Here is a 15,936-nt window from a genome sequence, read left to right on the forward strand (position 1 = left end):
CAGTCCATAGTGGATCTAACATAATAGTGAGAGTCCAGTCCATAGTGGATCTAACATAATAGTGTGAGAGTCCAGTCCATAGTGGATCTAGCATAATATTGTGAAAGTTCAGTCCATAGTGAATCCAACATAATAGTGAGAGTCCAGTCCATAGTGGATCTAGCATAATATTGTGAAAGTTCAGTCCATAGTGGATCTAACATAATAGTGAGAGTCCAGTCCATAGTGGATCTAACATAATAGTGAGAGTCCAGTCCATAGTGGATCTAGCATAATATTGTGAAAGTCCAGTCCATAGTGGATCTAACATAATAGTGAGAGTCCAGTCCATAGTGGATCTAACATAATAGTGTGAGAGTCCAGTCCATAGTGGATCTAGCATAATATTGTGAAAGTTCAGTCCATAGTGGATCTAACATAATAGTGAGAGTCCAGTCCATAGTGGATCTAACATAATAGTGAGAGTCCAGTCCATAGTGGATCTAGCATAATATTGTGAAAGTCCAGTCCATAGTGGATCTAACATAATAGTGAGAGTCCAGTCCATAGTGGATCTAATATAATAGTGTGAGAGTCCAGTCCATAGTGGATCTAGCATAATAGTGTGAGAGTCCAGTCCATAGTGGATCTAACATAATAGTGTGAGAGTCCAGTCCATAGGGATCTAGCATAATATTGTGAAAGTTCAGTCCATAGTGAATCCAACATAATAGTGAGAGTCCAGTCCATAGTGGATCTAGCATAATATTGTGAAAGTTCAGTCCATAGTGGATCTAACATAATAGTGAGAGTCCAGTCCATAGTGGATCTAACATAATAGTGAGAGTCCAGTCCATAGTGGATCTAGCATAATATTGTGAAAGTTCAGTCCATAGTGGATCTAACATAATAGTGAGAGTCCAGTCCATAGTGGGGCCAGCAGGAAACCATCCCGAGCGGAGACAAGTCAGCAGCGCATTGATTTTGATTGATTGAAACTTTTATTAGTAGATTGCACAGTGCAGTACATATTCCATACAATTGACCACTAAATGGTAACACCCGAATACGTTTTTCAACTTGTTTAAGTCGGGGTCCACGCAGAGAGGTCCCCAACCGATGCACAGGCGAGCGGTCCACCCCGGGTCCCAACTCTGGACAGCCAGCACTTCATCCGTGGCCACCGAACTTGTGCCCCCCCCCCCCCCTCTCCACGAGGGAGAGGGGGGCAGAGCAGAAAAGAAAAGAAACGGCAGATCAACTGGTCTAAAAGGGGTGTCTATTTAAAGGCTGGAGTATACAAATGAGTTTTAAGATGGGACTTAAATGTTTCTACTGAGGTAGCATCTCTAACTGTTACCGGGAGGGCATTCCAGAGTACTGGAGCCCGAACAGAAAACGCTCTATAGCCCGCAGACTTTTTTTGGGCTCTGGGAATCACTAATAAGCTGGAGTTCTTTGAACACAGATTTCTTGCCGGGACATATGGTACAATACAATCGGCAAGATAGGATGGAGCTAGACCGTGTAGTATTTTATACGTAAGTAGTAAAACCGTAAAGTCACATCTTAAGTGCACAGGAAGCCAGTGCAGGTGAGCCAGTATAGGCGTAATATGATCAAACTTTCTTGTTCTTGTCAAAAGTCTAGCAGCCGCATTTTGTACCAACTGCAATCTTTTCACACACACACACACACACACACACACACACACACACACACACACACACACACACACACACACACACACACACACACACACACACACACACACACACACACACACACACACACACACACACACACACACACACACGCATTCACGCATACGCACACATTCACCCACACGTGTCTGTTGCCCCTGCATTGTGTGTACTGGTGGTATCCTAGCTGCAGAGCACAACAAGGCCGCATGCACTGCGGCGAACTTAGCGCGGCCACGTAGAATGTGTCCCCTGCTCTGATCTTCGCTCCATCAAAGACGCGAGGCTGTTTGCTCTCCCAAACACGAGAGGCACCTGGCAGCCTGCCCGCTGCCTTCCCTCCGTCACTCTGCTGAGGGCAGCGAGAGACACAGAGAGAGGCTGTGCAGCTCCTTTAACTCGGCATGCCTCTGTTCAACTGGCTGCATTAGAAGACGTTTTCCCCCGCTGGTATTCCTGACACGGTTGAGGTGGTTTGTGTTTATGAAGAGCACTGAGAGACATTCTTCTGTGGAATATCTCCTTCCGTTAAGCAGGCAATACACAAGAATTCCATATGAGAATATGGTCAAGAAGATACTTTGTTTTTAGGTTTGACTTTAAATCATCCGAACAATAATTTTTGAAGTTAGCTTTTTATTTGGGACGACTGGAGAGAAGTGTTGGGGTAGTAGCGTAATTCATGTAACGGAATTGTGAGATCCAACCTGCAGAGATTTTCCTATATCATGCACCATGTTTGTTCTTTAAAGAGGACCTATGAGGATTTTAATCTACTGTACATTTAAAATTTAGGTCCAGATTAGGGTTGTACGGTATACCGGTATTAGTATAGTACCGCGATACTAATTAATCATATTCGGTACTATATACGCCTCTGAAAAGCTATGTGGATATGGGTAGTGTCCGTGCCTATTTCGTTCTCGATATGCAGATACACTGACGAAATGCGTTCCAACATTAGCACGGCTAATTGCAGTTTCTGGTACTGTATGTGCATCAAACACATATGGAGTGGTATTTGCTTGGCACAATATGATGCATTACATGTAATGATTTTCTACTTTGTGTATTCACATGGTAGTAGGCTATATGATTTATGCGTAATGTGGTTTTTGCGTAGCGTGGGTTGGCTCATAGAATGGCACTCTGCACTGAAAGATGGTGATGTGCGTACATGGAAGAGAATGCAGTGTGTCAGGTTGGATGCAACATGGGGTTATGCTGAACGGAATGTGGCGGTCATTTTACTGTTGGCCTTGTCTTGCCATCAAAGTAGGCCTATGGGATATATACAATATTATTATATATAATTGTTACGATGGTGGTCCATGCGGTCAAACTACACATTTTAGTGTCCCGGGTCCCGACGAAAATATTGTGTAACTTTACAAATACATTTGGCTAATCAAAAATATTGCTGTGTAACTTTACAAATACATTTGGCTAATCGACATCAGTAAAACGTGTCATAATTACTTAGTAAACCATTTTGAAAGACGCATAAACAAGAGAAACCTACAGCGTAGGACTTGTCGATTGCCATTGGAAGTTCCTTGGAGTAGGATTCGGATTCTGCTGCGTATCTGGCAACCTCAGTCATGGAGAGTGGGAGGGGACTACATCATTTAGACTGTGATTGCAGTACCATTTCTGGTCACATTACTACATGTGTCACCTTTAACTTAGCTGCGCCAGTAGACCGCTGCCAACGGTAGCCCAAAATATAAATCATCAGTAAAATTGACTACAAAACATGCCGTTGAGTAATTTTCATGGTAGGGGTGGTGTGGCTCGGATGGTAGAGTGGCCGTGCCAGCAACTTTAGGGTTCCAGGTTTGAATCCAGCTTTCGCCATCCGAGTCATGGCCGCTGTGTCTTTGGGCAAGACACTTCACCCACCTTGGTCCTGATTAGAGATGTCCGATAATGGCTTTTTTGCCGATATCCGATATTCCGATATTGTCCAACTCTTAATTACAGATTCCGATATCAACCGATACCGATATATACAGTTGTGGAATTAACACATTATTATGCCTAATTTTGTTGTGATGCCCCGCTGGATGCATTAAACAATGTAACAAGGTTTTCCAAAATAAATCAACTCAAGTTATGGAAAAAAATGCCAACATGGCACTGCCATATTTATTATTGAAGTCACAAAGTGCATTATTTTTTTTAACATGCCTCAAAACAGCAGCTTGGAATTTGGGACATGCTTTCCCTGAGAGAGCATGAGGAGGCTGAGGTGGGCGGGGTTGGGGGGGGGGGGTTGAGGTGGGGGGGGGGGGGGCAAGGGGTTAGCGGGGGTGTATATTGTAGCATCCTGGAAGAGTTAGTGCTGCAAGGGGTTCTGGGTATTTGTTCTGTTGTGTTGATGTTGTGTAACGGTGCGGGTGTTCTCCCAAAATGTGTTTGTCATTCTTGTTTGGTGTGGGTTCACAGTGTGGCTCCAAGGTTTCTCATAGTCATTCACATTGACATCCCACTGGGTTGTGAGTTTTTCCTTGCCCTTATGTGGGCTCTGAACCGAGGATGTCGTCATGGCTTGTGCAGCCCTTTGAGACACTTGTGATTTAGGGCTATATAAATAAACAGTGATTGATTGATTGATTGATTGATTGATTGATTGATGGCGCATATTTGTAACAGTGTTAAAGTTTTTTATACGGCCACCCTCAGTGTGACCTCTATGGCTGTTGACCAAGTATGCCTTGCATTCACTTGTGTGTGTGAAACCTGATACCGATAATTTTGAAACCGATACCGATAATTTCAATATTACATTTTACAGCATTTATCGGCCGATAATATCGGCAGTCCAATATTATCGGACATCTCTAGTCCTGATGGGTCGTGGTTAGCGCCTTGCATGGCAGCTTCCGCCATCAGTGTGTGAATGTGAATGGGTGAATGTGACGTATAATGTAAAGCGCTTTGGGCATCGTGCAGGTATAGTAAAAGCACTGTATAAATACAGACCAAAAAAAAAAAAAAGTGACAAAAACATGATTAGATCAGGTGGTGTCAACTAATTTTAGCTCAGGGACCACATGGACTAAAATCTATTCCCAAGTGGGCCAGACTGGTAAAATCATTGCGTAATCATTGCATTTATTCTGTCCAAACACGGAAGTGTTGCCTCATAACACGGCCCCTTCATTCATTCATTCCTTCAAAAATTTCAGCTCATTATTATACTTTGCAAACTCGTCTTGCGGGTTGAATAAAACCTGTTTGCAGGCCTGATCCAGCCCGCGGGCCGTATGTTTAACACCCCTGATTTAGACCTTCAAACACCACTCTATATACAAAGCTAAATATAGTTGTATACCAATTTCTGCACTGCATTTTCCAACTGCAAAGCCACATATGCATGTATTGTGAGGGCAGCTGGGGGGGAATTTCCAGCACCTCCACACCAACAGTCGAGTCCATTCAGCAGACAGGAAAGACAAGGCCCCACATGTTTAGGCCAGACACGGTCATATATCAGTTAACTCAGCATTGCATTGTTGTGTTCACATTGTGTGGCTTTTCCATGCGTCACTCAACGGACTGAGCTGCTGCAGCCACAAAAGTATCTGCCCCGAGTGAGGATCGAACTCACGACCTTCAGATTATGAGACTGACGCGCTGCCTACTGCGCTATCGAGGCCTGGGACAACACTGGGCTGCTATTTACAGGCAGGGCTGGCTCAGCTGCAGCGCGCAAGGCAAGCTCCGTCATGGCTGACTTGGCAGGATTTGGTTTGAAACAAAGAAGAAAGCAAGCCTCAGCCCCATCAAAAAACTTTGGTATCAACAAGAACTGAGATCTTGCGCCAGCTGGCCCCTCTCCCGGGTCTACTATAACTGACCTCTGTCCTCACAAATGGACAACAATTCCCAAAGGCCTTCAAAATGTTTGTTTTTTATTCCAAAGGACCAGCCTAAACAAGTAATGCTAAGAGAATAAGTAAAACATGTTCTTTGTAAATTTACAGTAAATTACTGGCTCATAATTGGACTCCTTTCGCAGCAACATTTCAAGTCATTTTTACTGTGAAGTTAAATACTGTGAAATTCAAAGGTAATCTAATTTGTAAGGTAATTTGTTGTAAGTAGTGTTGTCCCGATACTAAAATTATTTTGATACTTGTTGGTACTTTTCGCTACTTTTCTAAATAAAGGGGACAACAAAAAATTGCATTATTGGCTTTATTTTAACAAAAAATCTTATGGTACATTAAACATATGTTTCTTATTGCAATGTTGTCCTTAAATAAAATAGTGAACATACAAGACAACTTGTCTTTTATTAGTAAGTAAGCAAAGAAAGGCTCCTAAATTAGTCTACTGACATATGCAGTAACATATTGTGTCATTTTCCAATCTATTATTTTGTTAACATTATTAAGGACAAGTGGTAGAAAATGAATTATTAATCTACTTGTTCATGTACTGTTAATATCTGCTTACTTTCTTTTTTAACATGTTCTATCTACACTTCTGTTAAAATGTAATAATCACTTATTCTTCTGTTGTTTGGATACTTTAAATTAGTTTTGGATGATACCCCAAATTTGGGTATAAATCCGATACCAAGTCGTTACTGGATCATACATTGGTCATATTCAAAGTCCTCATGTGTCCAGGGACATATTTCCTGAGTTTATAAACATAATATACATTTCAAAAAAACAAAAGAAGATGTGATGCCAAAACATATCGAAGTAATCATAGTAGTATCGACTAGATACGCTCCTGTACTTGGTATCATTACAATGGATGTCAGGTGTAGATCCACCAATGGCGTTTGTTTACATTTTGACGCCGGTGAGCTACGGTGTGTAGTGAAGCATGTTTAGATATTCCTCGTCCTGCAGGGATTATTCTTGTAAGAAACTTACTTTATTTGTCACCATGGAGGCATCAGAATATGCTAGACTACTTGTTTATTTATTTTTTCTTTTGTATTTCTATTACAACAAACTTGACAATGGAGAGAAAGAAGAACGAATGGAGCTTTCGACATGCAGGGACTTTTGTGGGGCATCTTTATGCTGAATAACGCTGATCAGTGGAACTACTTGGTCCTCCGTAGTCTTTAAACTATATGCAGTTGATTGTTGTTTATTATTTTTAACAAACCTAATTTCAATACATGAAGCTACGAGAAGGGGACGCACTCTTTTAAATGTATTTACAAAAGGAGTATGAAGCCGAACTCGAAGTGGAACAAAGGTAAATGACATCAAACATTAACTATTTACTTTATTACATGTTGTAAAAATAGTCAGTGACACTCAGTGTGTAGTTACTAGCCTCAACACGAGTGAACAGAATGCTGTGTGAGATAAACACTGACATTCATTTTTGTATGTATTGTTATTTACAGCTGAAATGGACCAAAAGGAATCGGCTGACCCTCAATGAATTCTTCATTTACCGAGAGGACGACTTTCTGACTGTTGGACATTGCGGACTGTTTATGACCAATTCGCTACACTTTATTTTTTAAATGAGTTCCTGAACTTTTGGTGGAAAGGGGTATTTTGTCCTTTTAATTTGTACTAGCTACAGTCCTTTAATGATTAATCGAAACTTTGTTTCTATTAAAATCAATAGACTTAGTCATATAATTGTTACAGCAATAATCCAAAACCCACATTGTAACAAGTCTCATTAAATTCTCTCTTCCACTTTTCACAAGCAGGATTACGACTTTACATGACCAGAATTGCAAAATCCATCATGAAAACAGACGAGATGACACATTCTGGGGTTTACGGAACAATGCAGCAACTGGTTGGATGACACACGTCTGCTGTCTAGGTTCTAAAAGGAGTGAGCAAGTTCCACCTTCAGCTTATTTGAATCTTAGTATTTTACATGTACTATAAAATATGTCAGTTATGATAAAGAATCCGGGACGAGTGATCGCTTTACAGCAGACTTGGGCATTCTGCGGCCCGCGGGCCACATCCGGCCCTTTGTGCGTCCCTGTCCGGCCCGCGTGAGGCCAATCATAAATTATAAAATAAATTTAAAAAAGTATCTATGTCGAGTGTGCAATACAACGGTGCTGCTTTTGTTTTGAAAAGTGTTATTTGTATTACTTCCGTGTGGACGTATGCACGTGCGTGATTGTGAGTGAATTCTGTGAACAGCTGCAATCACAAATTACAAAATAAAGTTGAAAAAACATCTATGTCGTGCGCGCAATACAACTGTGCTGCTTTTATTTTGAAAAGTGTTATTTATGGGCGTATGTCCGTGTGTAACCTGTGAGTGAAGGTGCACATGCAGCGACAAGTGATGCACGGTTTACACCCGAGACGCTAAAAAGAGAAAAGTTGATGACGAATGGCGTGTTTTCAACAAGACATGGACTGCCAACCAACGTTCCCTCTAAGGTGCGCGCCTGCGCAATTGCGCACTGCTCAAGCGTCCTCTGCACACAGCAAATATATGCCGCGCACCAAATCAAATCCCATCTGAATTCTAAACAAAATAAACACATTTATTCTGTGTAATTTTGCAATGCAACTTTGAGTGACAGTGACAACAGGCGGCCCTAACGGTGTTCGTCAACACCGTTCAATTGAACACCGTTCAATTATTGTAACGTCTATCGAGATGCTTCGAGGCCAGGAATTATATCGATCACTTTATTGAGCAAAACTGTTTATATTCGGCCATAACCACAACAAAAACATGAGTAAAACACTTCTATCTCGAAAAACTAGTCATTTTCTGCCGTACAAACCAGGCCAAAACCAACTTGTCATCTGTCACCAACACGCATACCACTAAGCCACTGGTGCGTTTATGGCCACACAAAAAGTCGGACAACTCAAACACAACACAAAGTTACACTATGACTCCTCAGTCATACGTGTGCTTATTTTACTGTCATTTATTATTAATGTTAATTTATTTATATTAATCATGGAATGCTTTTACTAGAGAAAGTTACAGGAATGCACACTTCATCCTATGCTTACATTTCATTGTGCAACATGAGGATGTTTAAGGGGAACTAAATGTGATCTCTGAAAGGGGTACAAATGATTTCCAAAGCAGTGCTTTTGGTATAAAGTTAAGTTAGGTTAAATGAAAGTATTATTATTGTTATTAATTATAATTATTATTATTATTATTATTATTATTATTATTATTATTTATCTTACGGTATATATCAAAAATAATATTGAGCAAAATTTAATTGAAATATTGTCGATGTGGCCCTCCAGCAGTGCTCGGGTTGCTCATGCGGCCTCCAGTAAAAATTAATTGCCCACCCCTGCTTTACAGGCATTCTATGACTTGGCTACATGCGTAAAATTGTGCCTGGGCCCCAAGAAGTAATCATGTTTTAACCATGTGACTAAGTTTGCACTGCAAAAACTGAAATCTAAGTAAGATGAAATATCTCAAATAAGGGTGATATTTGTTTATTTTCTGTCTGATAAGATGATTCTTCTCACTAAGCAGATTTTATGTTAAAGTGTTTTACTTGTTTTAAGGTTTTGGTCCTAAATGATCTCAGTAAGATATTACAGCTTGTTGCTGAGATTTTATGACCTATATTGAGTAAAACATGCTTGAAACTAGAATATCAACTGACGCAAAGCTGTGTCATCAACACTCACAAGTATAAAACTACTTTTTTAAAGTAATAATTTCTTACTTCAAGCATGAAAAAAACAACATGATGCCGAGCGCAATCATTATGTCAAGATAATGGCACTAGCATTTACTTAATTTAAGAATATTTTTCAACATATTGATGAAAAAGGTCTCTTTTTTTCTACCAAGAAAAGTGCACTTGTTTTTAGTGAGAATATACTTATTTTAAGGTATTTTTGGGTTCATTGAGGTTAGCTAATTTTACTTGTTTTGGAAAGTCTTGACAAGCCAAATTTTCTTGTTCTTTTGGCAGATAATTTTGCTTAGTTCAAATAAAATACCCCTAATTTTTGTATTTTTTTCCCTTGTTTTTGAACACTGACTTTTTGCAGTGTGTTGACTACTTCTGCCAGCAGCTATAGTGACCCTGAGCTATGCTAGGCCGTAAGCCTTTATAAATGGTTAATTGAATGTAAAAAATGGTGTATTTTAACACTGTTGACTTCCCGAAGAAAAGGTCAGACACTTTAGTTTGCGTACAGGAAGTTGCTTATTGTGTTGCCTAATATGTGTTTGTTGGGCTGTGTTTTTTGTGTCTGTACTGTTATTGTAGGTGTGATTCAAGCTTGCCATAATATATTGAACTATTAGTAACACATCAAAACTCAAACTATATCAGAGAGGCCAGTATCGGATAACATCCGCTTACTTGTTTGATTGATTGAGAAGTTTATTGACATCTTAAAGAATTGAATCCATGTAGTGATTACTTGTACAAAAAATTGACAGACACTAACAGCTAAATGTCCTCCAAGAAGCACACAAGGTTGGTCTTTTCGTGTTTTTTTAGTCAAGTCATTTACAAAAGATAAACATGGTAGGCCATAGGCTACTAGAAGTTGGCAGCTACTCAACAGCTAAGCACACAATAGCGCACAAGATAGACATACGTCATAATAAGTCTCTTTAATCGAACAATATTGCAGTCTAAAGCACATTTGTCAATATAAACAAGTATTGAATTATTATATGTGCATATTACTTACACATACAAAGTCTCCACGGCAGAAGCGTATGAGAAAGTATCCAGTAACAAACGTGTCCGCATCATTCAACTTACTGCGTCATGAGCTTAACCTAATGAATTATTATGGCCACTAAGGTGTCGCCGAAAAAAGTACCATTACACTTTAACTTAAAGACAGCATACGTCCATTCCAGATGGTTAACAATAAATACGTTTTTCCCACCTACCGTTGTTCTTGATCAAGCCTTTTCTAATATTTCACACTACAAAATAATAGTATGTATGATGCATACTGATATGGTGTCGGATCAATATCGGTATCAGCCAATACCCAAATCTCCAAATCGGTATTGGTACAAAAGGTTGTATCGAGACACCGCAACGGTAAATGTATGCATTTTGTACAGTATTGACTTATACTACTCAATGTTCACTTTGAGATGCTGAGCTTTATACATTAATTGTTGACATACTGTGAATAATTATACATACACTATATTGCCAAAAGTATTTGGCCACCTGCCTTGACTCACATATGAACTTGAAGTGCCATCCCATTCCTAACCCATCCATCCATCCATTTTCTACCGCTTGTCCCTTTTGGGGTCGTGGGGGGTGCTGGAGCCTATCTCAGCTGCATTCGGGCATAGGGTTCAATATGATGTTGGTCCACCTTTTGCAGCTATTACAGCTTCAACTGTTCTGGGAAGGCTGTCCACAAGGTTGCTCAGTGTATTAATAGGAATTTTCGACCATTCTTCCAAAAGCGCATTGGTGAGGTCACACACTGATGTTGGTCGAGAAGGCCTGTCTCTCAGTCTCCGTTCTAATTCATCCCAAAGGTGTTCTATCGGGTTCAGGTCAGGACTCTGTGCAGACCAGTCAAGTTCATCCCCACCAGACTCTGTCATCCATGTCTTTATGGACCTTGCTTTGTGCACTCGTGCACAGTCATGTTGGAAGAGGAAGGGGCCCGCTCCAAACTGTTCCCACAAGGTTGGGAGCATGGAATTGTCCAAAATGTTTTGGTATCCTGGAGCATTCACAGTTCCTTTTACTGGAACTAAGGGGCCAAGCCCAACTCTTGAAAAACAACCCCACACCATAATTCCTCCTCCAGCAAATTTCACACTCGGCACAATGCAGTCCGAAATGTACCGTTCTCCTGGCAACCTCCAAACCCAGACTGGTCCATCAGATTGCCAGATGGAAAAGCGTGATTCATCACTCCAGAGAAGGTGTCTCCACTGCTCTAGAGTCCAGTGGCGACGTGCTTTACACCACTGCATCCCACGCTTTGCATTGGACTTGGTGATGTATGGCTTAGATGCAGCTACTCGGCCATGGAAACCCATTCCATGAAGCTCTCTGCGTACTGAACGTGGGCTAATTGGAAGGTCAAATAAAGTTTGGAGCTCTGTAGCAACTGACTGTGCAGAAAGTTGGCGACCTCTTTGCACTATGCGCTTCAGCATCCGCTGACCAATCTCTGTCGGTTTACGTGGCTTACCACTTCGTGGCTGAGTTGCTGTTGTTCCCAAACTCTTCCATTTTCTTATAATAAAGCCGACAGTTGACTTTGGAATATTTAAGAGCGAGGAAATTTCACGACTGGAATTGTTGCACAGGTGGCATCCTAAGACAGTTCCACGCTGGAAATCACTGAGCTCCTGAGAGCGACCCATTCTTTCACAAATGTTTGTAGAAACAGTACCCAATGCATAATTGCATTGGGGCTGGGCCAAGTGATTAGGACACAAATACTTTTGCCAATATCCTGTATTTTTTCAATAATTTGTAGCCTTTTGAGGCATTTGCGATTAAGGGCTATATAAATAAACTTTGATTGATTGATTGGTGATAAAACCTGTGACTGTAGCATTTGAATGTTGCACTGACTCCTTAGTTTTATCCTGCTTCTAAATGTATGTTTTAACTCCTGTGCGGCACTTTGGGAAACTTGTATTAAATGTGCAATATCATTAATTTGGATTGGATTGGATTTATAATGTGAGCTTTTGTATATTCATACAGTGTTTATGCACTTCTGGTCAGACGCAATCTGCATTTGGTTGCCTTGAACCTGTGACATGAGCAGTGAGTCCCCACTCTGTTGGGACATAGTGTTCTTTGTCTTTTCTTCTCACAACACACACATGTACACATTCCTGTCGGATTTACTATAGAACACAGTGGAAGCACAACCGGGAAGCTTATAAGTCCGGATAAAAAAACACTGCATCCTAATAGGTGGACAGCGATATTGGACACTGTTGCAGAAATACTGGAATAATAAAAACAAACTGCAGGGTGGGAAAATTAATATTTGTGTACAAAAGCCATCCCAAAAAAATGAAGTCAAAAGTTTTCTTCCTGAATTTAAGAATTGTAAGCGACAATGTAAAATATTTTAATAATATTATTAGCAGTAGGAATGGGTCCCTTTCACGTTTGAACCAATTTTCGGTACCTAGGAATTTATACCGGTACTCAACAGTAACAATTTTTGGTACTTTTGTGTGTGTTAAGAAATGATAATTGTTTAATCACAAAAGCACAATGTTTAAAGTAACATTCAAAAATGAGCTAATTATGATAACTGTGCTGTCCAATTGTTATATACTGTTTTCTTATTACAATCAGGAGTCTCATTTGCAAGTATCATAAAGTAGACATTGCATTCAGTTGCAATTATAAGAGGTTAGATGGCAGTAGTGTATAGTAGGGGTGTGGGAAAAAATCGATTCGAATTCCAATCGCGATTCTCACGTTGTATGATTCAGTATCAATTCTCATTTTTAAAAAATCGATTTTTATTTATTTATTTATTTATTATTTATTTATTTTATTTTATTTATTTATTTTAAATTAATCAATCCAACAAAACAATACACAGCAATACCATAACAATGCAATCCAATTCCAAAACAAACCCGACCCAGAAACACTCAGAACTGCAGTAAACAGAACAATTGAGAGGAGACACAAACACGACACAGAACAAACCAAAAGTAGTGAAACAAAAATGAATATTATCAACAACAGTATCAATATTAGTTACAATTTCAACATAGCAGTGATTAAAAAACCCTCATTGCCATTATCATTAGACATTTATAAAAATAAAAATGAACAATAGTGTCACAGTGGCTTACACTTGCATCACATCTCATAAGCTTGACAACACACTGTGTCCAATATTTTCACAAAGATAAAATAAGTCATATTTTTGGTTCATTTAATAGTTAAAACAAATTTACATTATTGCAATCAGTTGATAAAACATTGTCCTTTACAATTATAAAAGCTTTTTTACATGAATCTACTACTCTGCTTGCATGTCAGCAGACTGGGGTAGATCCTGCTGAAATCCTATGTATTGAATGAATAGAGAATCGTTTTGAATCAGAAAATATCGTTTTTGAATCGAGAATCGCGTTGAATCGGAAAAATCGATTTGTAACCGAATCGTGACCCCAAGAATCGATATTGAATTAAATCGTGGGACACCCAAAGATTCGAAAATATTACATGAAACTAGAACGGACCTTGCAGTTAAAAGTAATTAATGCCTAATGAATACATCAGCATTCAGAATTCTTATAATATTATTATTAAGTCATATATATATATATATATATATATATATATATATATATATATATATATATATATATATATATATATATATATATATATATATATATATATATATATATATATATTACAGGCCAAAAGTTTGGACACACCTTCTCATTCACAACACAACTGATGGTCCCAACCCCATTGATAAAGCAAGAAATTCCACTAATCAACCCTGATAAGGCACACCTGTGAAGTGAAAACCATTTCAGGTGACTACCTCTTGAGGCTCATCGAGAGAATGCCAAGAGTGTGCAAAGCAGTAATCAGAGCAAAGGGTGGCTATTTTGAAGAAACTAGAATATAAAACATGTTTTCAGTTATTTCACCTTTTTTTGTTCAGTACATAACTCCACATGTGTTCATTCACTGTTCATTCATTGTTTTGATGCCTTCAGTGACAATCTTCATGAAAATAAAGAAAACACATTGAATGAGAAGGTGTGTCCAAACTTTTGGCCTGTACTGTATAATGCAAACATGTAAAGTTTCAATATGATACATCACAGATTTGTGTTAGATTGTATGGAATCTTATATAGCTGTAGTGGAAGAGGTGAAAACATTCAATTCCATTAAGTTACACCCTGGACATTGACTGAGATTGTTGATATATTTACACACACGCATAATTCTTACTCAAAGTAATTCACACACAGATACACATGGGGATTTACGCATATGGGAGGAGACTGACTAGAGTTCCGAGACAGGCTGACATCAGTGGGGGGTTCTCCAAGGCTGAGTGCGTCGGTCTCAGAGTCTTACATCTGCTGCTATCAGACACACTGACAAACTGCGATGCAGAAATCTCCTGTTTTGTCACAGTCTCCTTTTGATAAGGTAGCAGACGTCAATAAGCCGGTTAGTGTGACCTAGCAGAGATTCTGCTTGAAGGACTGTATTGTCCTTGAGCTCCCACTTCTCTTGGTATGTCCTGGTTCCTGTTTCCATCAACTGTCAATATTATCAACATTGTTTCCCGTTTGCACATTGAAAAAGTTTGTATTGCTTTCATTCACTGTGGACCATGCATGCCCGTGTTACCTGAGACGGTATATTTGGAGACAAAAAAGGCCCAGCTGAAAGGGCCTCATTGTCATGCTGACTGGTATTTGACCCTTGGGCTGATTAGCATGGATCAGTAGAACTGAAGTACGTCCAACTTTTGCCGCTATTGGAGATGATTTTGTTCCAATGTACTTAAGTTGCAAATATAGACGTTTGCTGATGTGACAAGGGTTGGAAAGGCCAGGAATCTCACGGTAGTTCACTATATGCGATACACGGGTCACGGACCGGTAAAAATAATATCTGGATATGTGTTTATAAGGGTGAAACAAAAACAGTTGCCGCAATAAATTAGTTCTCGCGAAGTAGGAATCATTATTTATAAATCAAATATTTTAATAGCTTGGGCACAAAAATAATGTTTACAACCTTCTAAATGTGTTATGATCCGTTGCCCGGATCATAGTTTGTTTACGTTTTATGTCACTTGTTGGCTTAGTTCTGTTTTAGCACCCCTGTTTTGCGTCTCCTTGGTTGCCATGGTTACTTATTGTTTTCACCTGCCTCTGATTAGTGTTTGGGACGCTCACCTGCTCCCGGGCACTAATCAGAGAGCTATTTAGTCCTGTCTATCGCTTCACTCAGTCTGGTGCTTTTGTTTGCTTGACGCAACTGTTACGTTCGATGATTTCTGGTTCCCTGTGTTTGTCTTACGCTAAGTCCCGCCTTAGCGTTTTTGTGAGTTACTGTTAGCTTCCCGAGTATTAGGCACGCTTGGTTTGTTTTGTTTGTTCCTGACTTTTTGTGTGATTTATGCGAATAAATCAGTCTCCTACCTGCACACTGTCTCCAGAGTTCCTGCTGCATCCGTGGAAGAACAATCCACGTATCACCAGGCCTCCTCGTCGTTGCAAAATGTTTTTCAATACTATAAACAGCTTTGTTCAAGTCGCAGCTA

General features: G+C 39.6%; 1 protein-coding gene and 1 non-coding gene across 6 annotated transcripts in view; both read right to left on the reverse strand.

Annotated features, from left to right (window-relative positions):
- The window catches only part of pde4ba (phosphodiesterase 4B, cAMP-specific a), a 444,992-nt gene that overhangs the window by 45,702 nt on the left and 383,354 nt on the right, over positions 1 to 15,936 (reverse strand). The window lies entirely within an intron of this gene.
- trnam-cau (transfer RNA methionine (anticodon CAU)) lies at positions 5,271 to 5,343 on the reverse strand. The gene has a single exon. It is a non-coding gene; the product is annotated as a tRNA-Met (tRNA).

Source organism: Entelurus aequoreus, linkage group LG19 (genome assembly GCF_033978785.1).
Source record: "Entelurus aequoreus isolate RoL-2023_Sb linkage group LG19, RoL_Eaeq_v1.1, whole genome shotgun sequence".
NCBI lineage: Eukaryota > Metazoa > Chordata > Actinopteri > Syngnathiformes > Syngnathidae > Entelurus > Entelurus aequoreus.